The 6,061-nt window shown below is 45.7% G+C and overlaps 1 protein-coding gene across 3 annotated transcripts in view; it reads left to right on the top strand.

Moving 5' to 3' along the window:
* The first annotated feature begins 4,415 nt into the window (after positions 1–4,415).
* Positions 4,416–6,061, top strand: part of LOC115080659 (pre-mRNA-splicing factor ATP-dependent RNA helicase DHX16-like) — a 30,286-nt gene continuing 28,640 nt past the window's right edge. For all 3 annotated transcript variants that reach the window (XM_029584994.1, XM_029584992.1, XM_029584990.1), the window contains exon 1: positions 4,416–4,726. The gene's annotated coding sequence lies outside the window, so the exon portion shown is untranslated. The remainder of the gene's footprint in view (positions 4,727–6,061) is intronic.

The following is a 6,061-nucleotide window of genomic DNA, read 5'->3' as shown; positions in this document are numbered from 1 at the left end:
GGAATTAGCCTTAATCCTAGAGTGACCAATCCTCTTACCAGAGATATCTCATGTACTATTTATTGATTTGAAACTCTACAGTTCTTGTGATGCTCATTTAGCAGAACAATTTTGTTTGGCAAAGAGATTGTCAGGTGACAGGGTAACACTGCAAAACCTGCTGGCGGTGACACCCCTCTGCCATGGGCCCTGCAACACTCTAGCCTAGAATTAGGACTTGTAGATTAAGAGGGAGACCATCTTTCCCAACCAATCCCCTCCCTTTCACCCCTACCCAACTCAAAACCAAAATAGCCGGGCTGAGCTGGCAACCCCCTCCCTTTAAAGTAGAGGCTGACCTCTCCGTCTCCCCATCTTCCAATGTTAGAATTTGTGGGGCATCTAAATTCCTGACCCTCCCCTTCTCTCTTCCTCTGAACTTTCAGAGGTTGCAGGGAACTCCAGCTGGAGGAGACAGCGCTGCTGTCATTGCTGATATGCAGCATTAATATTAATTTATTCACTCCATTGGTCCCTTCACTGACACCAATCTCCTATTCCTCAAGTTTGGAGGGGTGTCCAGTTACAGTCCATGCAAAGAGAAAGTGGTGCTTTTAATCACTTTCTTTTCATATTTTTTTGTGTGTGCTAACAGCCACACAAAATACTGCTTTTCATCAAGGTGTTATTTTTGTTTGAGGTTTTATGTTTGGGGGTTTATTTTAATGGTTTAATTTTATTTTACACTTCTGACATCAATTGAGGTGCTAGCTTTCAGCTTTGTTCCCTGGACTTGTGAGGAACAGAAGGTGAGAGTGTTAGGTTGGGGTAAAACAAACAGCTCCTCTAGTTCCTATGCCCTCTTCCCCAAGCCTCCCCTCAAGCAGAGAATAAGAGGAGAAGAGGTTAAGAGTGAAGAGCCATTCTGCTATGCCATCAGAGGGTGGATGGACCCAAGTGTCAGCAGGAAGTCCAGCAAACAAGGACCCAAAATAAGGGAAGCGAATAGTCAAACAGAAAAGAAGAGAGTTGCTCAGCACTCCCTCTTCTTCCATCAATAAGCAGGCTGAATTAGCTATTTCATGTGGGTGACATCATCCAGCAGCACCAAATGGACTTGTCTTTCCAAGCGAGTAGAGCTTTGAGCGCTACTGAGCATGTGCAAGAATTCCCATGCAGGCATTGCCTCATGAGCCTTCAATCCTTTTTTTTTTTTGTCCAAGCATTTCTATGGACATTTACCTTGTTTCTCCTCAAACTTTTTTCTCAATCTCAATATTTTCCAGATGTTTTTCTCAATAACTAGTTGCCTCACTGCTTTGGCATTCCCAATTGCTCAGGGATAAATGCTGAGCAATTGGGAAGCTTTCTTGATGCAGAAAGAGCATTTTTTTTGCCTAATAAAGATAAGTGGTTGCTTTATTTAGAAATTTTCTAAATAGCGTGGGAATAAGAGAGAATAAGTTAATAAACGATATAGGAAATGGGAAGAAGTAAATGACATGAAAACCTTATGCTCAGCTATATGATGCTGATTGAAGCCTATTGCAGGCAAGAGCCTGTGGATTATATACTTGTCTGAGCAATATTTTATCTGATATTTGTTCCCTTGATAGGAGAGAGTTGCTTTTGTTTACATATGGCTTCTATTAGCGATATTAATAACAGAGCCCTAGACTTTTTGTATTGGAGAGACATTTAAAAACCTCAAGTCTCCATGCATAGGAAGCAGGTCTCTTTCAAAAGAAAAAGCGGTCATGGGATGAGGGTGAAAAGGGGGTAGACTTGAGTAATCCAAGGAAATATTTCTTTACAGAGAGGGTTGTGGAGGTGGTAGAGACAAGACCAGTAACTGAATTCAGGAAACTATGGGATAAGCACAAAGGAACTCTGAGTAGAGTGGTGACGACTGTAAAGCTCACTAGTTGCTTTGGATAGGCTGTAATGTTCTATGTTTGCATGCTTGTGTGTGCATGTATGAAAGTATGTTCATGTGAGCAAGCCTGCATGCCTCCCTCCACCCTGCTGCTCTCAGGGTGAGCAGAACTCGAACCTGCCCAGGGATGGAAAGATCTCTGCCCTGTGCTGTCAGGAGGGAGGGTGGAAAGGTTTCCCTTTAGGGGCGGGTGCCCTGTACACAAGAGGACAGACATTTCCCTCTGAATGCTGCAGGGGGAATTCAGGCTAGTGATTGCCCTGTTCCGGGTCTGATGCTGAGAAAGATGAATAGGAGAGGAGGCAGGAATTAAGCCGGAGGAGCTAAGATAAAGCCCCTCCTCTCCCTCTCTAGGGCTTGCAGTGATTTCTAGTCCTAGGGCAGCTGCAAGCTTCTGCTTTTATTCTGGAGTCTTTCCTGCTCTTTTCAGCCCTGCTGCAGGTAGTGGTGCCCGATTTTAAATGGTTTGTAACTCAAAATAAAACACACTGTAGTCCAAACTAGCCCAAGTAGCACAGGAAAAGGAAAGACCCAAGCTTCAAAGTAGCCCAGTCTTCAAAGGACCAAATAAAGATATGCTAAATGGTATTTTCAATAATAATTTTATTTCTGATGTATTAAAACATACAAACTTGTAGTGTTTTTACAATAGGTGAATATACAAAACTGCAAACATACAATCAATATTGAAACCCCTCCCTCACCATATTAAACACAGAAGGACATTCCACCATTACTCTTAGTCCAACTGGCAATAGTTCCGAATTTAAAAAGTTAATGGTGAATCCTGATAAGCAACTACAATTTTTGCCAAAGTTTTGAGAGAGGACAGGAGTGGAAGAAAATACAAAAAGCAACATGTAGGGACTATACATTCTCAACATAACACCTCTACCACTATCCCTTCCTGCTGCAAAAGGTACCCAACAGTCTCCCCGTCTCTCTGCTCCCCACCATCTCATTCCCTCCTCCCCTCCAGCCATGTCTCAGGTGTGCATACCATGCAATTGGACTGTGTGGCACATCTGGGGGAGGGGGCAGTGGCAGCAGCCTGCAGAGTTGCCATTGGTCTAATTTAGGGCCCACAGGCAGCGGTCTGTACCTTCAGTCCGACGGGTCTGATCCTAGAAGTGAGCCAACAAGCGATTGCTGGGCTGTGACACCTGCAGCGTGCCAAACTTTAGGCCATGAGCATGAAATCCAACAGATTGAAGCCTCTCTCACATTCGGGGAGCAATCGTCGACCCCAGAGGCATTATTTCTCTCCTAGTTCCACACTGCTGCTGTTGATGCATCACTCCTGCCCAGCCAAAAGTGAGGTTGAGAGCAGCAGGGACGGTGTTGCTATGACAGCGAGATGACTTGAGTTCCTCCAGTGGCAAGGTAAGGGGAGGTGGCTGAGGCAAAATCTGGCTACAGGGTACTGCTGCTATCTGCTGGGGGTTGGTTTTGTTTTGTTCTGCTAGTTTATGGCTCCTGCAATGCCCAGTAGATTACATGTTGTTCTGACAGGACTTACTTCCAGGACCACTGGAGCCGTACAGTAGGTGGCCGAGTCTTATTGCTGTTGGAACCCTGCAGCAGACCTAGAAGGAAGGGCAGCACCCAAATAGAGGCCCGGAGGCAGCCTACCAGGCGATCCCATCCTGTGGTGCCTGTGTTTGTGAGAGAGCGAGAAAGAAAAAAAAAATATATATATATATAGGATCGAGTGGGAGACTATGTGTTTGTGAGGGAGACAGAAGGTGTGAGATTTGCTGAAAAATAGAGAAAGAGAGCATGTGAGTGAATAAGAGGGAATGTGTGTGTGAGCATGAGCGTGTCTGGGACAGAATGAATATGTAGGTGTTAGAAAATGTATGTATATTTGAAAGTTTGTGTGCCTGCCCACCCTCCCGAGACACAGACTGAATGAATCATGGGGGGTGGGGGGAAGCACAGGCATCCAAAAAGCTAGCACCCGCCCTGCTCTCTGCCCCTTATAGTCCCCTTCCACCCACTTCCCTCCTTGCCCTCCACCTCTCTTCCCTTCATCCACTTGCCTCTGCTTATTCTGCCCTTGCCAGCGCAAGGGTAGAATAAGCTCGACCCTTCTCTGTCTTTGCCCTCCTTTCATGCTGTTTCACATCCTCTCTCTTCTTGTCCTCCGCCTATACCACAGTACTCCTTTCTTTCCCCTAGAAAGCTTATCCTCAAGCAGGCGAAAAAAGGCTTCATCTCGCCTCTGCCTCCCGTTCCCAGGTAACGCGGCTGGGATCGTGTGAGAAGGGAACCCGCTGCAGGTAAAGGCAGAGAGGCTGCGTCCTCCTTCCGTTTCCTTCCCTAGCATGCCACAATGGGCGTCTTCTGATTGGCTGCTGCGGCCCATGAGTCATCACTCTGCGCCGCCTCAGACACATGAAAAAAAAGGCGCCCAGCCCAAAACTAATTTAAAGGGAAATAGCCTAAACTGCCCCGTGAGGAAGCAGGATTTGCGGGACGTGGCATGGCTTCTGCTCGGGAGCTTTGCCTTGCTTTGTCTGCTGCTTTCTTTTCCTCTGTTGTCTTCGGGGCTGTAAAGAGTAGGCTCGGCTCGGCATAAAAGCAGAACCTTTCTGCCTTCCCAGGACTGGAAATCCCTGCAAGTGTCAGCTCAGATCTGCAGAGGGGGAGAGGAGGGATTTTATCTGAGGCCCTCAGGAATCAGCCGCACCCCCTCCTCTCCTATTCATCTTTCTCAGCCTCTGAGCAGGAACAGGGAAATCTCCAGCCTGAATCCCTCCCCACAGCTGCAGAATTCAGAGGGAAATGTCTGCCCTGCTCTCTGATCCGGTAAGAGATTCTTCTCTCTCCTCCTGAATAGAGGACACCCGCACTTAAAGGAAACGTTTTCCCTGTGCAGATCTTCCACCCTCCCGACAGCACAGTGCAAAGATCTTTACATCCCTGGGAAGGTTTGAGTTCTCATCTTGAGAGCAGCAGAGATTAGCAGAATGCAGGGACATGCAGACACTCTCCCTCTGTCCCAGCAGACTTTCTCACATGCATACATGCTCGATTTTGAACACACTCTCAGACAGAGACATGCAGACTCTCACATACACACGCACACACACAGTTTCCCACATACATACTTTGTCTCTCGCACTCTCTTACATACACAGCATTCAAGAAGTGTAAAGGATCCCAAAAAAGGAACACAGGGAAGAGAGAATATCTGGTGAAAGTGAAGGAGACAAAGAAAGAAATCAGGAAAGCAAAAGGTCAAGCAGAAGAAAGGATTGCCAAAGAGAGAAAGTGAGGTGACAAAACATTTTTCAGATATTTCAGAGAAAGAAGGAAGGTCTGTAGTGGTACAGTGAAGTTGAAAAGGGATGAGGATCAATGTGTGGAGAAAGACAAAATAGTAGAAATATTAAACAAATACTTCAGTTCAGTATTCACTAAAGAAGACCCTGGAGAAGAAGGACCGTTGTTGATTAACAAGCCCATGGATGGGAGTGGCGTAGATGCAACCCCATTTATGGAAGAGCAGGGAAACCTGAAAGTGGACATGTGGCCAGATGAGGTGCATCCCAGGATACCGAGGGAGGTCAGAGATGTGCTGGCGGATCCACTGAAAGACTTGTTCAATAGATCCCTGAAAACGGGAGTGGTGCCACATGATTGGAGAAGAACGGTGGTGTTCCTGCTTCACAAGAGTGGTAGCAGAGAGGAGGCTGGAAATTATCGGCTGATTAGTCTCACCTCGGTGGTGGGAAAATTAATAGAAACTCTGGTGAAGGTAGTGAACTATTTACAATCCGGTGGGTTGCTGGACCCAAGGCAGCATGGATTCGGCAGGGGAAGGTTCTGCCAGACAAATCTGATTGACTTTTTTGATTGGGTTACTAGAGAACTGGATCAAGAAAGATTGCTCAATGTGATTTATTTCTTATTTATTTCTGCAATTTCTATTCTGCTGATTCACCAATCTCGGCAGATTACAGTCAACATACACAGTAAAGCATAACAAAACATTACGCAACACAAAACATAAACATGCCAAAATATAATGGCTAGGCAAGTTGGTGGTTATTTTGTCATAGAATATACAACACACTTATTTTAAGTATAGAAGTTTTTACTTATAAGTCTGAGAATAAGCAATGAAAGCATACAACATTA

The sequence above is a fragment of the Rhinatrema bivittatum genome, chromosome 19 (genome assembly GCF_901001135.1).
Source record: "Rhinatrema bivittatum chromosome 19, aRhiBiv1.1, whole genome shotgun sequence".
NCBI lineage: Eukaryota > Metazoa > Chordata > Amphibia > Gymnophiona > Rhinatrematidae > Rhinatrema > Rhinatrema bivittatum.
The sequence above is the reverse complement of the archived record's forward strand: the minus strand, read 5'-3'. Positions and strand labels throughout refer to the sequence as shown.